Source organism: Papaver somniferum, chromosome 8, assembly GCF_003573695.1.
Source record: "Papaver somniferum cultivar HN1 chromosome 8, ASM357369v1, whole genome shotgun sequence".
In the NCBI taxonomy this organism is placed as follows: Eukaryota; Viridiplantae; Streptophyta; class Magnoliopsida; order Ranunculales; family Papaveraceae; genus Papaver; species Papaver somniferum.
In genome coordinates, this window is record NC_039365.1 from 139,016,220 (window position 1) to 139,040,874 (window position 24,655).

Here is a 24,655-nt window from a genome sequence, read left to right on the forward strand (position 1 = left end):
GAAGTAAAACACCGACAAAAAACAACAAGAAGAAGAAAAGTAGACCTAGAGATAGTCGCTGCTTATATTTTGAAAACAGAATTTCGAGTCATATTTATAGGATGAGATACTTGCAAATCAAGTTAGGTTTTGGTTTTCTTCAAAAACAAGTAAAACTCGTAAAAGGAATTTCCCACAAATAAAACTCTTAAGAAAATATTTTGGAATTTATTCCTAAAGAAAAATTCGCCAAAAATAAATACGAGAGAAGGACTTGGTGCATGGTATGCATGGCATGGGTCGAAACAAATTGATGAGGGCAGAATCACAGGTTCAACAAGCTGTCCTTAACACATTAGTTCGGGGTATACTCTGAAGTAATGCTAAACCCCAACGTGCGAAGATGTGTCCAGGATAAGACTGCCCGATATAACTTGAGTTAGCACAACGCAAGTTACCCACTCTTGAACTCAGCAACAAGGATGGAAGTAAAACACCGCACAAAAAAACACAGAAGAAGAAAAGTAGACCTAGATATAGTCGCTGCTTATATATTTTGAAAACAGAATTTCGAGTCATATTTATAGGATGAGATACTTGCAAATCAAGTTAGGTTTTGGTTTTCTTAAAAACAAGTAAAACTCGTAAAAGGAATTTCCCCAAATAAAACTCTTAAGAAAATATTTTTGGAATTTATTTCCTAAAGAAAAATTCGCCAAAAATAAATACGTAGAAGAGGAACTTGGTGCATGGTATACGCGCAGCGCATGGGCATGGGTGAAACAAATTGATGAGGGCAGAATCACAGGTTCAACAAGCTGTCCTTAACACATTAGTTCGCGGGTACTCTGAAGTAATGCTAAACCCCAACGTGCGAAGATGTGTCCAGGATAAGACTGCCCGATATAACTTGAGTTAGCACAACGCAAGTTACCCACTCTTGAACTCAGCAACAGGGATGGAAGTAAAACACCGCACAAAAAACAAAAGAAGAAGAAAAGTAGACCTAGATAGTCGCTGCTTATATTTTTGAAAACAGAATTTCGAGTCATATTTATAGGATGAGATACTTGCAAATCAAGTTAGGTTTTTGGTTTTCTTCAAAAACAAGTAAAACTCGTAAAAGGAATTTCCCACAAATAAAACTCTTAAGAAAATATTTTGGAATTATTTCCTAAAGAAAAATTCCAAAAATAAATACGAGTAGAAGAGGAACTTGGTGCATGGTATACGGCATGGGCATAAGTCGAAACAAATTGATGAGGGCAGAATCACAGGTTCAACAAGCTGTCCTTAACACATTAGTTCGGGGTATACTCTGAAGTAATGCTAAACCCCAACGTGCGAAGATGTGTCCAGGATAAGACTGCCCGATATAACTTGAGTTAGCACAACGCAAGTTACCCACTCTTGAACTCAGCAACAGGGATGGAAGTAAAACACCGCACAAAAAACAACAAGAAGAAAAAAGTAGACCTAGAGATAGTCGCTGCTTATATTTTGAAAACAGAATTTCGAGTCATATTTATAGGATGAGATACTTGCAAATCAAGTTAGGTTTTGGTTTTCTTCAAAAACAAGTAAAACTCGTAAAAGGAATTTCCCACAAATAAAACTCTTAAGAAAATATTTTGGAATTTATTTCCTAAAGAAAAATTCGCCAAAAATAAATACGAGTAGAAGGAACTTGGTGCATGGTATACGCGCATGGGCATGGGTCGAAACAAATTGATGAGGGCAGAATCACAGGTTCAACAAGCTGTCCTTAACACATTAGTTCGCGGGTATACTCTGAAGTAATGCTAAACCCCAACGTGCGAAGATGTGTCCAGGATAAGACTGCCCGATATAACTTGAGTTAGCACAACGCAAGTTACCCACTCTTGAACTCAGCAACAGGGATGGAAGTAAAACACCGCAAAAAACAACAAGAAGAAGAAAAGTAGACCTAGAGATAGTCGCTGCTTATATATTTTGAAAACAGAATTTCGAGTCATATTTATAGGATGAGATACTTGCAAACTCAAGTTAGGTTTTGGTTTTCTTCAAAAACAAGTAAAACTCGTAAAAGGAATTTCCCACAAATAAAACTCTTAAGAAAATATTTTGGAATTTATTTCCTAAAGAAAAATTCGCCAAAAATAAATACGAGTAGAAGAAACTTGGTGCATGGTATCGCGCATGGGCATGGGTCGAAACAAATTGATGAGGGAAGAATCACAGGTTCTACAAGCTTCCTTAACACATTAGTTCGGGTATACTCTGAAGTAATGCTAAACCCCAACGTGCGAAGATGTGTCCAGGATAAGACTGCCCGATATAACTTGAGTTAGCACAACGCAAGTTACCCACTCTTGAACTCAGCAACAGGGATGGAAGTAAAACACCGCACAAAAAACAACAGAAGAAGAAAAAGTAGACCTAGAGATAGTCGCTGCTTATTATTTTGAAAACAGAATTTCGAGTCATATTTATAGGATGAGATACTTGCAAATCAAGTTAGGTTTTGGTTTTCTTCAAAAACAAGTAAAACTCGTAAAAGGAATTTCCCACAAATAAAACTCTTAAGAAAATTTTTGGAATTTTTTCCTAAAGAAAAATTCGCAAAAATAAATACGAGTGAAGAGGAACTTGGTGCATGGTATACGCGCATGGCATGGGTCGAAACAAATTGATGAGGGCAGAATCACAGGTTCAACAAGCTGTCCTTAACACATTAGTTCGGGGTATACTCTGAAGTAATGCTAAACCCCAACGTGCGAAGATGTGTCCAGGATAAGACTGCCCGATATAACTGAGTTAGCACAACGCAAGTTACCCACTCTTGAACTCAGCAACAGGGATGGAAGTAAAACACCGCACAAAAAACAACAAGAAGAAGAAAAGTAGACCTAGAGATAGTCTGCTTTATATTTTGAAAACAGAATTTCGAGTCATATTTATAGGATGAGATACTTGCAATCAAGTTAGGTTTTGGTTTTCTTCAAAAACAAGTAAAACTCGTAAAAGGAATTTCCCACAAATAAAACTCTTAAGAAAATATTTTTGGAATTTATTTCCTAAAGAAAAAATTCGCCAAAAATAAATACGAGTAGAATAGGAACTTGGTGCATGGTATACGCGCATGGGCATGGGTCGAAACAAATTGATGAGGGAGAATCACAGGTTCAACAAGCTGTCCTTAACACATTAGTTCGCGGGTATACTCTGAAGTAATGCTAAACCCCAACGTGCGAAGATGTGTCCAGGATAAGACTGCCCGATATAACTTGAGTTAGCACAACGCAAGTTACCCACTCTTGAACTCAGCAACAGGGATGGAAGTAAAACACCGCACAAAAAACAACAAGAAGAAGAAAAGTAGACCTAGAGATAGTCGCTGCTTATATATTTTGAAAACAGAATTTCGAGTCATATTTATAGGATGAGATACTTGCAAATCAAGTTAGGTTTTGTTTTCTTCAAAAACAAGTAAAACTCGTAAAAGGAATTTCCCACAAATAAAACTCTTAAGAAAATATTTTGGAATTTATTTCCTAAAGAAAAATTCGCAAAAATAAATACGAGTAGAAGAGGAACTTGGTGCATGGTATACGCGCATGGGCATGGGTCGAAACAAATTGATGAGGGAAGAATCACAGATTCAACAAGCTGTCCTTAACACATTAGTTCGCAGGTATACTCTGAAGTAATGCTAAACCCCAACGTGCGAAGATGTGTCCAGGATAAGACTGCCCAATATAACTTGAGTTAGCACAACGCAAGTTACCCACTCTTGAACTCAGCAACAGGGATGGAAGTAAAACACCGCACAAAAAACAACAAGAAGAAGAAAAGTAGACCTAGAGATAGTCGCTGCTTATATATTTTGAAAACATAATTTCGAGTCATATTTATAGGATGAGATACTTGCAAATCAAGTTAGGTTTTGGTTTTCTTCAAAAACAAGTAAAAACTCGTAAAAGGAATTTCCCACAAATAAAACTCTTAAGAAAATATTTTTGGAATTTATTTCCTAAAGAAAAATTCGCCAAAAATAAATACGAGTAGAAGAGGAACTTGGTGCATAGTATACGCGCATGGACATGGGTCGAAACAAATTGATGAGGACAGAATCACAGGTTCAACAAGTTGTCCTTAACACATTAGTTCGCGGGTATACTCTGAAGTAATGTTAAACCCCAACGTGCGAAGATGTGTCCAGGATAAGACTGCCCGATATAACTTGAGTTAGCACAACGCAAGTTACCCACTCTTGAACTCAACAACAGGGATGGAAGTAAAACACCGCACAAAAAACAACAAGAAGAAGAAAAGTAGACCTAGAGATAGTCGCTGCTTATATATTTTGAAAACAGAATTTCGAGTCATATTTATAGGATGAGATACTTGCAAATCAATTTAGGTTTTGGTTTTCTTCAAAAACAAGTAAAACTCGTAAAAGGAATTTCCCACAAATAAAACTCTTAAGAAAATATTTTTGGAATTTATTTCCTAAAGAAAAATTCGCAAAAAATAAATACGAGTAGAAGAGGAACTTGGTGCATGGTATACGCGCATGTGCATGGGTCGAAACAAATTGATGAGGGCAGAATCACAGGTTCAACAAGCTGTCCTTAATACATTAGTTCGCGGGTATACTCTGAAGTAATGCTAAACCCCAACGTGCGAAGATGTGTCCAGGATAAGATTGCCCGATATAGCTTGAGTTAGCACAACGCAAGTTACCCACTCTTGAACTCAGCAACAGGGATGGAAGTAAAACACCGCACAAAAAACAACAAGAAGAAGAAAAGTATACCTAGACCTAGAGATAGTCGCTGCTTATATATTTTGAGAACAGAATTTCGAGTCATATTTATAGGATGAGATACTTGCAAATCAAGTTAGGTTTTGGTTTTCTTCAAAAACAAGTAAAAACTCGTAAAAGGAATTTCCCACAAATAAAACTCGTAAGAAATTATTTTTGGAATTTATTTCATAAAGAAAAATTCGCAAAAATAAATACGAGTAGAAGAGGAACTTGGTGCATGGTATACGCGCATGGGCATGGGTCGAAACAAATTGATGAGGGAAGAATCACAGGTTCAACAAGCTGTCCTTAACACATTAGTTCGCAGGTATACTCTGAAGCAATGCTAAACCCCAACGTGCGAAGATGTGTCCAGGATAAGACTGCCTGATATAACTTGAGTTAGCACAACGCAAGTTACCCACTCTTGAACTCAGCAACAGGGATGGATGTAAAACTCCGCACAAAAAACAATAAGAAGAAGAAAAGTAGACCTAGAGATAGTCGCTGCTTATATATTTTGAAAACAGAATTTCGAGTCATATTTATAGGATGAGATACTTGCAAATCAAGTTAGGTTTTGGTTTTCTTCAAAAACAAGTAAAACTCGTAAAAGGAATTTCCCACAAATAAAACTCGTAAGAAATTATTTTTGGAATTTATTTCCTAAAGAAAAATTCGCAAAAAATAAATACGAGTAGAAGAGGAACTTGGTGCATGGTATACGCGCATGGACATGGTTCGAAACAAATTGATGAGGGCAGAATCACAGGTTCAACAAGTTGTGCCTAACACATTAGTTCGCGGGTATATTCTGAAGTAATGCTAAACCCCAACGTGGGAAGATGTGTCCAGGATAAGACTGCCCGATATAACTTGAGTTAGCACAACGCAAGTTACCCACTCTTGAACTCAGCAACAGGGATGGAAGTAAAACACCGCACAAAAAACAACAAGAAGAAGAAAAGTAGACCTAGAGATAGTCGCTGCTTATATATTTTGAAAACAGAATTTCGAGTCATATTTATAGGATGAGATACTTGCAAATCAAGTTAGGTTTTGGTTTTCTTCAAAAACAAGTAAAAACTCGTAAAAGGAATTTCCCACAAATAAAACTCGTAAGAAATTATTTTTGGAATTTATTTCCTAAAGAAAAATTCGCAAAAATAAATACGAGTAGAAGAGGAACTTGGTGCATGGTATACGCGCATGGGCATGGGTCGAAAAAAATTGATGAGGGAAGAATCACAGGTTCAACAAGCTGTCCTTAACACATTAGTTCGCAGGTATACTCTGAAGTAATGCTAAACCCCAACGTGCGAAGATGTGTCCAGGATAAGACTGCCTGATATAACCTGAGTTAGCACAACGCAAGTTACCCACTCTTGAACTCAGCAACAGGGATGGATGTAAAACTCCGCACAAAAAACAATAAGAAGAAGAAAAGTAGACCTAGAGATAGTCGCTGCTTATATATTTTGAAAACAGAATTTCGAGTCATATTTATAGGATGAGATACTTGCAAATCAAGTTAGGTTTTGGTTTTCTTCAAAAACAAGTAAAACTCGTAAAAGGAATTTCCCACAAATAAAACTCGTAAGACATTATTTTTGGAATTTATTTCCTAAAGAAAAATTCGCAAAAAATAAATACGAGTAGAAGAGGAACTTGGTGCATGGTATACGCGCATGGGCATGGGTCGAAACAAATTGATGAGGGCAGAATCACAGGTTCAACAAGCTTTCCTTAACACATTAGTTCGCGGGTATATTCTGAAGTAATGCTAAACCCCAACGTGGGAAGATGCGTCCAGGATAAGACTGCCCGATATAACTTGAGTTAGCACAACGCAAGTTACCCACTCTTGAACTCAGCAACAGGGATGGAAGTAAAACACCGCACAAAAAACAACAAGAAGAAAAAAGTAGACCTAGAGATAGTCGCTGCTTATATATTTTGAAAACAGAATTTCGAGTCATATTTATAGGATGAGATACTTGCAAATCAAGTTAGGTTTTGGTTTTCTTCAAAAACAAGTAAAACTCGTAAAAGGAATTTCCCACAAATAAAACTCTTAAGAAAATATTTTTGGAATTTATTTCCTAAAGAAAAATTCGCCAAAAATAAATACGAGTAGAAGGGAACTTGGTGCATGGTATACGCGCATGGGCATGGGTCGAAACAAATTGATGAGGGCAGAATCACAGGTTCAACAAGCTGTCCTTAACACATTAGTTCGCGGGTATACTCTGAAGTAATGCTAAACCCCAACGTGCGAAGATGTGTCCAGGATAAGACTGCCCGATATAACTTGAGTTAGCACAACGCAAGTTACCCACTCTTGAACTCAGCAACAGGGATGGAAGTAAAACACCGCACAAAAAACAACAAGAAGAAGAAAAGTAGACCTAGAGATAGTCGCTGCTTATATGTTTTGAAAACAGAATTTCGAGTCATATTTATAGGATGAGATACTTGCAAATCAAGTTAGGTTTTGGTTTTCTTCAAAAACAAGTAAAACTCGTAAAAGGAATTTCCCACAAATAAAACTCTTAAGAAAATATTTTTGGAATTTATTTCCTAAAGAAAAATTCGCAAAAATAAATACGAGTAGAAGAGGAACTTGGTGCATGGTATACGCGCATGGGCATGGGTCGAAACAAATTGATGAGGGCAGAATCACAGGTTCAACAAGCTGTCCTTAACACATTAGTTCGTGGGTATACTCTGAAGTAATGCTAAACCCCAACGTGCGAAGATGTGTCCAGGATAAGACTGCCCGATATAACTTGAGTTAGCACAACGCAAGTTACCCACTCTTGAACTCAGCAACAGGGATGGAAGTAAAACACCGCACAAAAAACAACAAGAAGAAGAAAAGTAGACCTAGAGATAGTCGCTGCTTATATTTTGAAAACAGAATTTCGAGTCATATTTATAGGATGAGATACTTGCAATCAAGTTAGGTTTTGGTTTTCTTCAAAAACAAGTAAAACTCGTAAAAGGAATTTCCCACAAATAAAACTCTTAAGAAAATATTTTTGGAATTTATTTCCTAAAGAAAAATTCGCCAAAAATAAATACGAGTAGAAGGGAACTTGGTGCATGGTATACGCGCATGGGCATGGGTCGAAACAAATTGATGAGGGCAGAATCACAGGTTCAACAAGCTGTCCTTAACACATTAGTTCGCGGGTATACTCTGAAGTAATGCTAAACCCCAACGTGCGAAGATGTGTCCAGGATAAGACTGCCCGATATAACTTGAGTTAGCACAACGCAAGTTACCCACTCTTGAACTCAGCAACAGGGATGGAAGTAAAACACCGCACAAAAAAACAACAAGAAGAAGAAAAGTAGACCTAGAGATAGTCGCTGCTTATATATTTTGAAAACAGAATTTCGAGTCATATTTATAGGATGAGATACTTGCAAATCAAGTTAGGTTTTGGTTTTCTTCAAAAACAAGTAAAACTCGTAAAAGGAATTTCCCACAAATAAAACTCTTAAAAATATGTTTGGAATTTATTTCCTAAAGAAAAATTCGCCAAAAATAAATACTAGTAGAATATGAACTTGGTGCATGGTATACGCGCATGGGCATGGGTCGAAACAAATTGATGAGGGAAGAATCACAGGTTCTACAAGCTTTCCTTAACACATTAGTTCGTGGGTATACTCTGAAGTAATGCTAAACCCCAACGTGCGAAGATGTGTCCAGGATAAGACTGCCCAATATAACTTGAGTTAGCACAACGCAAGTTACCCACTCTTGAACTCAGCAACAGGGATGGAAGTAAAACACCGCACAAAAAACAACAAGAAGAAGAAAAGTAGACCTAGAGATAGTCGCTGCTTATATATTTTGAAAACAGAATTTCGAGTCATATTTATAGGATGAGATACTTGCAAATCAAGTTAGGTTTTGGTTTTCTTCAAAAACAAGTAAAACTCGTAAAAGGAATTTCCCACAAATAAAACTCTTAAGAAAATATTTTTGGAATTTATTTCCTGAAGAAAATTCGCGAAAAATAAATACGAGTAGAAGAGGAACTTGGTGCATGGTATACGCGCATGGGCATGGGTCGAAACAAATTGATGAGGGCAGAATCACAGGTTCAACAAGCTGTCCTTAACACATTAGTTCGTGGGTATACTCTGAAGTAATGCTAAACCCCAACGTGCGAAGATGTGTCCAGGATAAGACTGCCCGATATAACTCGAGTTAGCACAACGCAAGTTACCCACTCTTGAATTCAGCAACAGGGATGGAAGTAAAACACCGCACAAAAAACAACAAGAAGAAGAAAAGTAGACCTAGAGATAGTCCCTGCTTATATATTTTGAAAACAGAATTTCGAGTCATATTTATAGGATGAGATACTTGCAACTCAAGTTAGGTTTTGGTTTTCTTCAAAAACAAGTAAAACTCGTAAAAGGAATTTCCCACAAATAAAACTCTTAAGAAAATATTTTTGGAATTTATTTCCTAAAGAAAAATTCGCCAAAAATAAATACGAGTAGAATATGAACTTGGTGAATGGTATACGCGCATGGGCATGGGTCGAAACAAATTGATGAGGGAAGAATCACAGGTTCTACAAGCTTTCCTTAACACATTAGTTCGCGGGTATACTCTGAAGTAATGCTAAACCCCAACGTGCGAAGATGTGTCCAGGATAAGACTGCCCGATATAACTTGAGTTAGCACAACGCAAGTTACCCATTCTTGAACTCAGCAACAGGGATGGAAGTAAAACACCGCACAAAAAACAACAAGAAGAAGAAAAGTAGACCTAGAGATAGTCGCTGCTTATATATTTTGAAAAACAGAATTTCGAGTCATATTTATAGGATGAGATACTTGCAAATCAAGTTAGGTTTTGGTTTTCTTCAAAAATAAGTAAAACTCGTAAAAAGAATTTCCCACAAATAAAACTCTTAAGAAAATATTTTTGGAATTTATTTCCTAAAGAAAAATTCGCCAAAAATAAATACGAGTAGAAGAGGAACTTGGTGCATGGTATACGCGCATGGACATGGGTCGAAACAAATTGATGAGGACAGAATCACAGGTTCAACAAGTTGTCCTTAACACATTAGTTCGCGGGTATACTCTGAAGTAATGCTAAACCCCAACGTGCGAAGATGTGTCCAGGATAAGACTGCCCGATATAACTTGAGTTAGCACAACGCAAGTTACCCACTCTTGAACTCAGCAACAGGGATGGAAGTAAAACACCGCACAAAAAACAACAAGAAGAATAAAAGTAGACCTAGAGATAGTCGCTGCTTATATATTTTGAAAAACAGAATTTCGAGTCATATTTATAGGATGAGATACTTGCAAATCAAGTTAGGTTTTGGTTTTCTTCAAAAATAAGTAAAACTCGTAAAAAGAATTTCCCACAAATAAAACTCTTAAGAAAATATTTTTGGAATTTATTTCCTAAAGAAAAATTCGCCAAAAATAAATACGTGTAGAAGAGGAACTTGGTGCATGGTATACGCGCATGGGCATGGGTCGAAACAAATTGATGAGGGCAGAATCACAGGTTCAACAAGTTGTCCTTAACACATTAGTTCGCGGGTATACTCTGAAGTAATGCTAAACCCCAACGTGCGAAGATGTGTCCAGGATAAGACTGCCCGATATAACTTGAGTTAGCACAACGCAAGTTACCCACTCTTGAACTCAATAACAGGGATGGAATTAAAACACCGCACAAAAAACAACAAGAAGAAGAAAAGTAGACCTAGAGATAGTCGCTGCTTATATGTTTTGAAAACAGAATTTCGAGTCATATTTATAGGAGGAGATACTTGCAAATCAAGTTAGGTTTTGGTTTTCTTCAAAAACAAGTAAAACTCGTAAAAGGAATTTCCCACAAATAAAACTCTTAAGAAAATATTTTTGGAATTTATTTCCTAAAGAAAAATTCGCGAAAAATAAATACGAGTAGAAGAGGAACTTGGTGCATGGTATACGCGCATGGGAATGGGTCGAAACAAATTGATGAGGGCAGAATCACAGGTTCTACAAGCTGTCCTTAACACATTAGTTCGTGGGTATACTCTGAAGTAATGCTAAACCCCAACGTGCGAAGATGTGTCCAGGATAAGACTGCCCGATATAACTTGAGTTAGCACAACGCAAGTTACCCACTCTTGAATTCAGCAACAGGGATGGAAGTAAAACACCGCACAAAAAACAACAAGAAGAAGAAAAGTAGACCTAGATATAGTCGCTGCTTATATATTTTGAAAACAGAATTTCGAGTCATATTTATAGGATGAGATACTTGCAACTCAAGTTAGGTTTTGGTTTTCTTCAAAAACAAGTAAAACTCGTAAAAGGAATTTCCCACAAATAAAACTCTTAAGAAAATATTTTTGGAATTTATTTCCTAAAGAAAAATTCGCCAAAAATAAATACGAGTAGAAGGTGAACTTGGTGCATGGTATACGCGCATGGGCATGGGTCGAAACAAATTGATGAGGGAAGAATCACAGGTTATACAAGCTGTCCTTAACACATTAGTTCGCGGGTATACTCTGAAGTAATGCTAAACCCCAACGTGCGAAGATGTGTCCAGGATAAGACTGCCCGATATAACTTGAGTTAGCACAACGCAAGTTACCCACTCTTGAACTCAGCAACAGGGATGGAAGTAAAACACCGCACAAAAAACAACAACAAGAAGAAGAAAAGTAGACCTAGAGATAGTCGCTGCTTATATATTTTGAAAACAGAATTTCGAGTCATATTTATAGGATGAGATACTTGCAACTCAAGTTAGGTTTTGGTTTTCTTCAAAAACAAGTAAAACTCGTAAAAGGAATTTCCCACAAATAAAACTCTTAAGAAAATATTTTTGGAATTTATTTCCTAAAGAAAAATTCGCCAAAAATAAATACGAGTAGAAGGTGAACTTGGTGCATGGTATACGCGCATGGGCATGGGTCGAAACAAATTGATGAGGGAAGAATCACAGGTTCTACAAGCTGTCCTTAACACATTAGTTCGCGGGTATACTCTGAAGTAATGCTAAACCCCAACGTGCGAAGATGTGTCCAGGATAAGACTGCCCGATATAACTTGAGTTAGCACAACGCAAGTTACCCATTCTTGAACTCAGCAACAGGGATGGAAGTCAAACACCGCACAAAAAACAACAAGAAGAAGAAAAGTAGACCTAGAGATAGTCGCTGCTTATATATTTTGAAAACAGAATTTCGAGTCATATTTATAGGATGAGATACTTGCAAATCAAGTTAGGTTTTGGTTTTCTTCAAAAACAAGTAAAACTCGTAAAAGGAATTTCCCACAAATAAAACTCTTAAGAAAATATTTTTGGAATTTATTTCCTAAAGAAAAATTCGCCAAAAATAAATACGAGTAGAAGAGGAACTTGGTGCATGGTATACGCGCATGGACATGGGTCGAAACAAATTGATGAGGACAGAATCACAGGTTCAACAAGTTGTCCTTAACACATTAGTTCGCGGGTATACTCTGAAGTAATGCTAAACCCCTAGTTCGCGGGTATACTCTGAAGTAATGCTAAACCCCAACGTGCGAAGATGTGTCCAGGATGAGACTGCCCGATATAACTTGAGTTAGCACAACGCAAGTTACCCACTCTTGAACTCAGCAACAGGAATGGAAGTAAAACACCGCACAAAAAACAACAAGAAGAAGAAAAGTATACCTAGAGATAGTCGTTGCTTATATATTTTGAAAACAGAATTTCGAGTCATATTTATAAGATGAGATACTTGCAAATCAAGTTATGTTTTGGTTTTCTTTAAAAACAAGTAAAACTCGTAAAAGGAATTTCCCACAAATAAAACTCTTAAGAAAATATTTTTGGAATTTATTTCCTAAAGAAAAATTCGCCAAAAATAAATACGAGTAGAAGAGGAACTTGGTGCATGGTATACGCGCATGGGCATGGGTCGAAACAAATTGATGAGGGCAGAATCACAGGTTCAACAAGTTGTCCTTAACACATTAGTTCGCGGGTATACTCTGAAGTAATGCTAAACCCCAACGTGCGAAGATGTGTCCAGGATAAGACTGCCCGATATAACTTGAGTTAGCACAACGCAAGTTACCCACTCTTGAACTCAATAACAGGGATGGAATTAAAACACCGCACAAAAAACAACAAGAAGAAGAAAAGTAGACCTAGAGATAGTCGCTGCTTATATGTTTTGAAAACAGAATTTCGAGTCATATTTATAGGAGGAGATACTTGCAAATCAAGTTAGGTTTTGGTTTTCTTCAAAAACAAGTAAAACTCGTAAAAGGAATTTCCCACAAATAAAACTCTTAAGAAAATATTTTTGGAATTTATTTCCTAAAGAAAAATTCGCGAAAAATAAATACGAGTAGAAGAGGAACTTGGTGCATGGTATACGCGCATGGGAATGGGTCGAAACAAATTGATGAGGGCAGAATCACAGGTTCTACAAGCTGTCCTTAACACATTAGTTCGTGGGTATACTCTGAAGTAATGCTAAACCCCAACGTGCGAAGATGTGTCCAGGATAAGAATGCCCGATATAACTTGAGTTAGCACAACGCAAGTTACCCACTCTTGAATTCAGCAACAGGGATGGAAGTAAAACACCGCACAAAAAACAACAAGAAGAAGAAAAGTAGACCTAGATATAGTCGCTGCTTATATATTTTGAAAACAGAATTTCGAGTCATATTTATAGGATGAGATACTTGCAACTCAAGTTAGGTTTTGGTTTTCTTCAAAAACAAGTAAAACTCGTAAAAGGAATTTCCCACAAATAAAACTCTTAAGAAAATATTTTTGGAATTTATTTCCTAAAGAAAAATTCGCCAAAAATAAATACGAGTAGAAGGTGAACTTGGTGCATGGTATACGCGCATGGGCATGGGTCGAAACAAATTGATGAGGGAAGAATCACAGGTTCTACAAGCTGTCCTTAACACATTAGTTCGCGGGTATACTCTGAAGTAATGCTAAACCCCAACGTGCGAAGATGTGTCCAGGATAAGACTGCCCGATATAACTTGAGTTAGCACAACGCAAGTTACCCACTCTTGAACTCAATAACAGGGATGGAATTAAAACACCGCACAAAAAACAACAAGAAGAAGAAAAGTAGACCTAGAGATAGTCGCTGCTTATTGTTTTGAAAACAGAATTTCGAGTCATATTTATAGGAGGAGATACTTGCAAATCAAGTTAGGTTTTGGTTTTCTTCAAAAACAAGTAAAACTCGTAAAAGGAATTTCCCACAAATAAAACTCTTAAGAAAATATTTTTGGAATTTATTTCCTAAAGAAAAATTCGCGAAAAATAAATACGAGTAGAAGAGGAACTTGGTGCATGGTATACGCGCATGGGAATGGGTCGAAACAAATTGATGAGGGCAGAATCACAGGTTCTACAAGCTGTCCTTAACACATTAGTTCGTGGGTATACTCTGAAGTAATGCTAAACCCCAACGTGCGAAGATGTGTCCAGGATAAGACTGCCCGATATAACTTGAGTTAGCACAACGCAAGTTACCCACTCTTGAACTCAGCAACAGGGATGGAAGCAAAACGCCGCACAAAATATAAGAAGAAGAAGAAAAGTAGACCTAGAGATAGTCGCTGCTTGTGTGTTTTTTAAAAAAAGAATTTCGAGTCATATTTATAGGATGAGATACTTGCAAATCAAGTTAGGTTTTTTTTTGTTTTCTTCAAAAACAAGTAAAACTCGTAAAAGGAATTTCCCACAAATAAAACTCTTAAAAAATAATTTTGGAATTAAATTCCTAAAGAAAAAATTCTCCAAAAAGTAAATCCGAATAGGAAAGGGACTTGGTGCATGGTATACGCGTATATCGCATGGGTCAAAACAAGTACAACTCTACCACGAACAAATTGATGAGGGCAGAATCACAGGTTCTACAAGCTGTCCTTAACACATTAGTTCGTGGGTATACTCTGAAGTAATGCTAAACCCCAACGTGCGAAGATGTGTCCAGGATAAGACTGCCCGATATAACTTGAGTTAGCACAACGCAAGTTACCCACTCTTGAACTCAGCAACAGGGATGGAAGTAAAACACCGCACAAAAAACAACAAGAAGAAGAAGAAGAAAAGTAGACCTAGAGATAGTCGCTGCTTATATATTTTGAAAACAGAATTTCGAGTCATATTTATAGGATGAGATACTTGCAACTCAAGTTAGGTTTTGGTTTTCTTCAAAAACAAGTAAAACTCGTAAAAGGAATTTCCCACAAATAAAACTCTTAAGAAAATATTTTTGGAATTTATTTCCTAAAGAAAAATTCGCCAAAAATAAATACGAGTAGAAGGTGAACTTGGTGCATGGTATACGCGCATGGGCATGGGTCGAAACAAATTGATGAGGGAAGAATCACAGGTTCTACAAGCTGTCCTTAACACATTAGTTCGCGGGTATACTCTGAAGTAATGCTAAACCCCAACGTGCGAAGATGTGTCCAGGATGAGACTGCCCGATATAACTTGAGTTAGCACAACGCAAGTTACCCACTCTTGAACTCAGCAACAGGAATGGAAGTAAAACACCGCACAAAAAACAACAAGAAGAAGAAAAGTATACCTAGAGATAGTCGTTGCTTATATATTTTGAAAACAGAATTTCGAGTCATATTTATAAGATGAGATACTTGCAAATCAAGTTATGTTTTGGTTTTCTTTAAAAACAAGTAAAACTCGTAAAAGGAATTTCCCACAAATAAAACTCTTAAGAAAATATTTTTGGAATTTATTTCCTAAAGAAAAATTCGCCAAAAATAAATACGAGTAGAAGAGGAACTTGGTGCATGTTATACGCGCATGGGCATGGGTCGAAACAAATTGATGAAGGCAGAATCACAGGTTCAACAAGCTGTCCTTAACACATTAGTTCGCGGGTATACTCTGAAGTAATGCTAAACCCCAACGTGCGAAGATGTGTCCAGGATAAGACTGCCCGATATAACTTGAGTTAGCACAACACAAGTTACCCACTCTTGAACTCAGCAACAGGGATGGAAGTAAAACACCGCACAAAAAACAACAAGAAGAAGAAAAGTAGACCTAGAGATAGTCGCTGCTTATATGTTTTGAAAACAGAATTTCGAGTCATATTTATAGGATGAGATACTTGCAAATCAAGTTAGGTTTGGGTTTTCTTCAAAAACAAGTAAAACTCGTAAAAGGAATTTCCCACAAATAAAACTCTTAAGAAAATATTTTTGGAATTTAATTACTAAAGAAAAATTCGCCAAAAATAAATACGAGTAGAAGAGGAACTTGGTGCATGGTATACGGGCATGGGCATAAGTCGAAACAAATTGATGAGGGCAGAATCACAGGTTCAACAAGCTGTCCTTAACACATTAGTTCGGGGGTATACTCTGAAGTAATGCTAAACCCCAACGTGCGAAGATGTGTCCAGGATAAGACTGCCCGATATAACTTGAGTTAGCACAACGCAAGTTACCCACTCTTGAACTCAGCAACAGGGATGGAAGTAAAACACCGCACAAAAAACAACAACAAGAAGAAGAAAAAAAGACCTAGAGATAGTCACTGCTTATATATTTTGAAAACAGAATTTCGAGTCATATTTATAGGATGAGATACTTGCAACTCAAGTTAGGTTTTGGTTTTCTTCAAAAACAAGTAAAACTCGTAAAAGGAATTTCCCACAAATAAAACTCTTAAGAAAATATTTTTGGAATTTATTTCCTAAAGAAAAATTCGCCAAAAATAAATACGAGTAGAAGATGAACTTGGTGCATGGTATACGCGCATGGGCATGGGTCGAAACAAATTGATGAGGGCAGAATCACAGGTTCTACAAGCTGTCCTTAACACATTAGTTCGCGGGTATACTCTGAAGTAATGCTAAACCCCAACGTGCGAAGATGTGTCCAGGATAAGACTGCCCGATATAACTTGAGTTAGCACAACGCAAGTTACCCATTCTTGAACTCAGCAACAGGGATGGAAGTAAAACACCGCACAAAAAACAACAAGAAGAAGAAAAGTAGACCTAGAGATAGTCGCTGCTTATATATTTTGAAAACAGAATTTCGAGTCATATTTATAGGATGAGATACTTGCAACTCAAGTTAGGTTTTGGTTTTCTTCAAAAAAAAGTAAAACTCGTAAAAGGAATTTCCCACAAATAAAACTCTTAAGAAAATATTTTTGGAATTTATTTCTTAAAGAAAAATTCGCCAAAAATAAATACGAGTAGAAGATGAACTTGGTGCATGGTATACGCGCATGGGCATGGGTCGAAACAAATTGATGAGGGCAGAATTACAGGTTCTACAAGCTGTCCTTAACACATTAGTTCGCGGGTATACTCTGAAGTAATGCTAAACCCCAACGTGCGAAGATGTGTCCAGGATAAGACTGCCCGATATAACTTGAGTTAGCACAACGCAAGTTACCCATTCTTGAACTCAGCAACAGGGATGGAAGTAAAACACCGCACAAAAAACAACAAGAAGAAGAAAAGTAGACCTAGAGATAGTCGCTGCTTATATATTTTGAAAACAGAATTTTGAGTCATATTTATAGGATGAGATACTTGCAACTCAAGTTAGGTTTTGGTTTTCTTCAAAAACAAGTAAAACTCGTAAAAGGAATTTCTCACAAATAAAACTCTTAAGAAAATATTTTTGGAATTTATTTCCTAAAGAAAAATTCGCCAAAAATAAATACAAGTAGAAGATGAACTTGGTGCATGGTATACGCGCATGGGCATGGGTCGAAACAAATTGATGAAGGCAGAATCACAGGTTCTACAAGCTGTCCTTAACACATTAGTTCGCGGGTATACTCTGAAGTAATGCTAAACCCCAACGTGCGAAGATGTGTCCAGGATAAGACTGCCCGATATAACTTGAGTTAGCACAACGCAAGTTACCCACTCTTGAACTCAGCAACAGGGATGGAAGTAAAACACCGCACAAAAAACAACAACAAGAAGAAAAGTAGACCTAGAGATAGTCGCTGCTTATATATTTTGAAAACAGAATTTCGAGTCATATTTATAGGATGAGATACTTGCAAATAAAGTTAGGTTTTGGTTTTCTTCAAAAATAAGTAAAACTCGTAAAAAGAATTTCCCACAAATAAAACTCTTAAGAAAATATTTTTGGAATTTATTTCCTAAAGAAAAATTCGCCAAAAATAAATACGAGTAGAAGAGGAATTTGGTGCATGGTATACGCGCATGGGCATGGGTCGAAACAAATTGATGAGGGCAGAATCACAGGTTCTACAAGCTGTCCTTAACACATTAGTTCGCGGGTATACTCTGAAGTAATGCTAAACCCCAACGTGCGAAGATGTGTCCAGGATAAGACTGCCCGATATAACTTGAGTTAGCACAACGCAAGTTACCCATTCTTGAACTCAGCAACAGGGATGGAAGTAAAACACCGCACAAAAAACAACAAGAAGAAGAAAAGTAGACCTAGAGATAGTCGCTGCTTATATATTTTGAAAACAGAATTTCGAGTCATATTTATAGGATGAGATACTTGCAACTCAAGTTAGGTTTTGGTTTTCTTCAAAAACAAGTAAAACTCGTAAAAGGAATTTCTCACAAATAAAACTCTTAAGAAAATATTTTTGGAATTTATTTTCTAAAGAAAAATTCGCCAAAAATAAATACAAGTAGAAGATGAACTTGGTGCATGGTATACGCGCATGGGCATGGGTCGAAACAAATTGATGAGGGCAGAATCACAGGTTCTACAAGCTGTCCTTAACACATTAGTTCGCGGGTATACTCTGAAGTAATGCTAAACCCCAACGTGCGAAGATGTGTCCAGGATAAGACTGCCCGATATAACTTGAGTTAGCACAACGCAAGTTACCCACTCTTGAACTCAGCAACAGGGATGGAAGTAAAACACCGCACAAAAAACAACAACAAGAAGAAAAGTAGACCTAGAGATAGTCGCTGCTTATATATTTTGAAAACAGAATTTCGAGTCATATTTATAGGATGAGATACTTGCAAATAAAGTTAGGTTTTGGTTTTCTTCAAAAATAAGTAAAACTCGTAAAAAGAATTTCTCACAAATAAAACTCTTAAGAAAATATTTTTGGAATTTATTTCCTAAAGAAAAATTCGCCAAAAATAAATACGAGTAGAAGAGGAATTTGGTGCATGGTATACGCGCATGGGCATGGTTATATAGTGGAGCACCTCTTTAGTTTTCCACAATGTGGGACTAAAGGTTGCATTTCATTCACTCAAAAATGAGTGAGTATCCTTAGACCCTTAGGTCATGAGATCAAACCACACCAATACCAAAAATCCATTTATTAAATAACTCATTTTCTCCAACATCTCAGACACATGCCAACACTCAAGCCTGGAAGATACAAGTTCAACATCTACTCTAGAGTAGAACGGAGACACATCACTTCGGTATATATTTCCAAGTTAGTACTTCCCAGCTTATTCGACTCCTCTTTACTGTTTATGTATATTATGTATTACGTCTCTCTTTGAGTTCAACTTTGTTAAATAGTGCTTATATAACAACTTTGTTAAATAGTGCTTATATAAGATAATTAACTAGCCTCCATTTCTAAAAAAGAAATACTTTCACTTTTTCCTTTTGGCCTAAAAATAGGAGAAATTGAAAAACTAAAAGTATCTCATTTTTAGAAACGGAAGTAGGAGGAGCAAAAATCTTATATGCTGCATAGGCCTGTGGCAGTGGGTATTAGATGGAGACTATGTACTAACAATGTTCTCCTCACCATGAGGATGATCACCACCCAAATTTATGTTTATATATTTACGACCTATGTATTTTTGATGAAAAGTAACTGTGAAATGAAGATGCAATCTCTTCGTTTTCAACCAAAACTTGAAATGACTACAGTAAACTGAATCACTAATACTGGAGTAGAGATCCCAGATTATCAAGTGTACACTTTAATTGTATTTATTGTTGGGGTTTTGTTCCGCAAACAAACCCGTGTGGCTGAAATTGGACTTATGGTGACAGTTTTTGAAGCAGAAACAGTGATCTAATGCTGTCAAAACCGTGGTAAAAGGACAGTTTCGGGTTTGGAATGTCTACAAGGTTTACTTGGATTAGGAAACTTGTATGACGGTTTGGAGGAGTGTTTTCCAAGTTTAGGGTTCTCTAATTAAGGTGTGAGTCTATTTTTAGGAGTTCTAAGACTTTGGGAGCAAGAGTTTGTCTACTATATAAGATGGCTTATATTGTGAGTAGAAATCATTATCTTTTCTCTTGAAGAATCCTCTCTCTTTATGAGAGTGATTGTGTCACAAGCGTTGTGTCCTATGATGGTGGTTGATGGGGCAAAATCTATGTGAGGAGAGAGACTTGTAGTGAGAGCGAGTGTAGGAGAAATCTAGGGTTTCTAGGGTTCATGTGGGGGAAACTAGAATTCATGGTGTTCTTCGTGTTCTTGTCTAAAGTCGAAGCAACCATGGCGATGAAAGTTTATGGAAGAAGAAGAACAAAGGAAGAGGTAAACTCTTCGTAATATGTCTTGTTGTTTCTAACGTTTAGCGCTAGTGGGTTATGAAACTATTTGATTATATGATGTATGACGATGTAATAACTTGTTATGATAATGAAGATTCTCGGGGTGGTTTTGGCCGTGGATGTATCCTACAAAGGTGAACCACGTAATCTTCTGTCGTGTGTGATTGTCTATTATCGTGTTGATTATATATTCGTGCTGGTATTATTCGATCATGCTAATCTAAAGATGTAAGAGAAGGATTCGAGCTAAGTTATCTAAAGTATGATGTTTCGTGGAATTTACTTCTATGGAAACATGCCGGTTCGAGATGAACGTAACCTCGGTTTCCTTACAAGTGGTGCGGTGAAGGTGGATAAAGATGGCAGTGATTCGGTAATTTGAACAAAAGGTTTCAAAGAAGAGAAAATATTGGTTTGTAGCTGAATGATATAGATCATGAAGATGATGAGTAAATCAAGACCGAACAAAGAATAGGATGACATCAAGAAAGATTCGACAACTTTGGTTGATGTGACTATGATTCGTGTTAAAGGTGTTTTCTTTACAAGAGAAGATCGTTCGTGGGTTCAACTAGCGTCTGCAAAATATTGTCAGGGAATATTTCGAATCATGATGGTGCTAAGTGACAATCGTTCATACACAACATATGAAGGTTGTAACATGTTTTGTCTACATGGAGGATGACTCAAGATTGTTGGTTCTTGGAGTTGGTGAGGTCCGCCTGGAATTGTTTGATGGCTCAGATCAAATAATGTCAAGTGTTAGACATGTGTCGAAGAAGAAGTATTCTACGAAAGTAGAATGATAAGTGATCACGGCGACGAAGTAGTTTGATACAAGTCATGCAGAAACTTGTATAAATTATATGAAGAAGTTGTTTGTGGTGAGGCTTGAAGATCGACAGATAGCGATTCCGGTGGTGCAAGTGCAAAGAAGGAATTCGGCTTAGGTGGTGGTTCAAGCACAAAGTACAAGACAATTTTGATTCGTGCTAGTGATAATGTCCGCGAGGATGGCCTTGTATAAGGTGGTAAACATTTATGCTTTGTTGGAATGGAGATGGTGGTTTTGTTCACGTCACAAAAGGTGGTGATTTTTGGGGTTTTGTTCCGCAAACAAACCCAAAAGTAGCTGAAATTGGACTTATGGTGACAGTTTTTGAAGCAGAAACAGTGATCTAATGCTGTCAAAACCGTGGCTAAAGGGCAGTTTCGGGTTTGGAATGTCTACAAGGTTTACTTGGATTAGGAAACTTGTATGACGGTTTGGATGAGCGTTTTCCAAGTTTAGGGTTTCCTAATTAAGGTGTGAGTCTATTTTTAGGAGTTCTAAGACTTTGGTAGCAAGAGTTTGTCTATTATATAAGATGGCTTATATTGTGAGTAGAAATCATTCTCTTGAAGAACCTCTCTCTTTATGAGAGTGATTGTGTCACAACAGTTGTGTCCTACGATGGTGGGTGATGGGGAAAAATCTATGTGAGAATAGAGACTTGTAGTGAGAGCGGGTGTAGGAGAAATCTAGGGTTTCTAGGGTTCATGTGGGGGAAACTAGAATTCATGATGTTCTTCGTGTTCTTGTCTAAAGTTGAAGCAACCATGGCGATGGAAGTTTATGGAAGAAGAAGAAGAAGAACAAAGGAAGAGGTAAACTCTTCGTAATATGTCTTGTTGTTTCTAACGTTTAGCGCTAGTGGGTTATATAACTAGTTGATTATATGATGTATGATGATGTAATAACTTGTTATGATAATGAAGATTGTCGGGGTGGTTTTGGCCGTGGATGTAGCCTACAAAGGTGAACCACGTAATCTTTGTGTCGTGTGTGATTGTCTATTATCGTGTTGATTATATATTCGTGCTGGTATTATTCGATCATGCTAATCTAAAGATGTAAGAGAAGGATTCGAGCTAAGTTATCTAAAGTAGGATGTTTCGTGGAATTTACTTCTATGGAAACATGCCGGTTCAAGATGAACGTAACCTCGGTTTCCTGATAAGTGGTGCGGTGAAGGTGGATAAAGATGGCAGTGACTCGGTAATTTGAACAAAAGATTTCAAAGAACAGAAAATATTGGTTTGTAGCTGAATGATATAGATCATGAAGATGATGAGTAAATCAAGACCGAAAAAAGAATAGGATGACATCAAGAAAGATTCGTCAACTTTGGTTGATGTGACTATGAATCGTGTTGAAGGTGTTTTCTTTACAAGAGAAGATCGTTTGTGGGTTCAACTGGCGTCTGCAAAATATTTTCTGGGAATATTTCGAATCATGGTGGTGCTAAGTGACAATCGTTCATACACAACATATGAAGGTTGTAGCATGTTTTTTCTACATGGAGGATGACTCAAGATTGTTGGTTCTTGGAGTTGGTGAAATCCGTCTGGAATTGTTTGATGGCTCAAATCAAATAATGTCAAGTGTCAGACATGTGTCGAAGAAGAAGTATTCTACGAAAGTAGAATGATGAGTGATCATGGTGACGAAGTAGTTTGATACAAGTCATGCAGAAACTTGTATAAATTATATGAAGAATTTTTTTTTGGTGAGGATAGAAGATCGACAGATAGCGATTCCGGTGATGCAAGTGCAAAGAAGGAATTCGGCTTAGGTGGTGGTTCAAGCACAAAGTACAAGACAATTTTGATTCGTGCTAGTGATAATATCCGCGAGGATGGCCTTGTATAAGGTGGTAAACATTCATGCTTAGTTGGAGTGGAAATGGTGGTTTTGTTCACGTCACAAAAGGTGTTGATTGTTGGGGTTTTGTTCCGCAAACAAACCCATGTGGCTGAAATTTGACTTATGGTGACAGTTTTTGAAGCAGAAACAGTGATCTAATGCTGTCAAAACCGTGGCTAAAGGGAAATTTCGGGTTTGGAATGTCTACAAGGTTTACTTGGATTAGGAAACTTGTATGACGGTTTGGATGAGAGTTTTCCAAGTTTAGGGTTTCCTAATTAAGGTGTGAGTCTATTTTTAGGAGTTCTAAGACTTTGGTAGCAAGAGTTTGTCTACTATATAAGATGGCTTATATTGTGAGTAGAAATCATTCTCTTGAAGAATCCTCTCTCTTTATGAGAGTGATTGTGTCACAACCGTTGTGTCCTACGATGGTGGGTAATGGGGCAAAATATATGTGAGAATAGAGACTTGTAGTGAGAGCGGGTGTGGGAGAAATCTAGGGTTTCTAGGTTTCATGTGGGGGAAACTAGAATTCATGATGTTCTTCCTGTTCTTTTCTAAAGTCGAAGCAACATGGCGATGGAAGTTTATGGAAGAAGAAGAACAAAGGAAGAGGTAAACTCTTCGTAATATGTCTTGTTGTTTTTAACGTTTAGTGTTAGTGGGTTATATAATTAGTTGATTATACGATGTATGACAATGTAATAACTTGTTATGATAATGAAGATTCTCGGGGTGGTTTTGGTCGTGGATGTAGCCTACAAAGGTGAACCACGTAATCTTTGTGTCGTGTGTGATTGTGTGTTGATTATATATTCGTGCTAATATTATTCGATCATGCTAATCTAAAGATGTAAGAGAAGGATTCGAACTAAGTTATCTAAAGTAGGATGTTTCGTGGAATTTACTTCTATGAAAACATGCCGGTTCGAAATGAACGTAACCTCAGTTTCCCGACATTTATGACATCTCGATGAAGAAACCCCAGCAAACTAAAGGCTAATGTGAGTTCATATTTAAATAGTAAATTCATACCAAGTAATCGGCATACTGGGACAGAGAGTGAACTCCTTGAACATAGTCAGCAAAAACATCTTCACTAGTCTTATTCTTCCCAAGTTTGACACGCAGAATGCCTCCGTCGCTGGACCCAATCTCTACGAATCCAAAACCCATCCCTAATAAACTTTCAACTGCCTCCGCATTTTTATCAAAACCAGCAGAAAGACCGATCGGGTTTGAAATCCTCCGACCCCATACTTCCATCCCCAATATAGATGGGTCCTCCCTCTTCTCAGCATTGAGGTAGGAAAAGAATGGATTCACAAGCTTCGTTGCTGAAAATAACCACCCACTGCACCAAATACAGAACAATTAAATGAAAACGATTGAAAGTAGCCACCCACTGCACCAAATGCATTAAGCTGGTTGTTTGCAGATAAGTTATCACCAAAAGCTGATTACAGTGTGTACAACTGAATGAAAAGCAGTGGATCCATATGACTAAAACAATTCATGTTCAAGTACATCTATAGAAGGTATAGGGACAGAAATTCTGTTTGGTAAACTTATAGTACTACAATAATGGATTACAAAGTTTGAGAAATAAGTGTTTGGATCAAATGAACAAAAA

General features: G+C 37.1%; 1 pseudogene; it reads right to left on the bottom strand.

The window, feature by feature from the left end:
* The window catches only part of LOC113306101, a 34,571-nt pseudogene that overhangs the window by 8,447 nt on the left and 1,469 nt on the right, over positions 1-24,655 (bottom strand).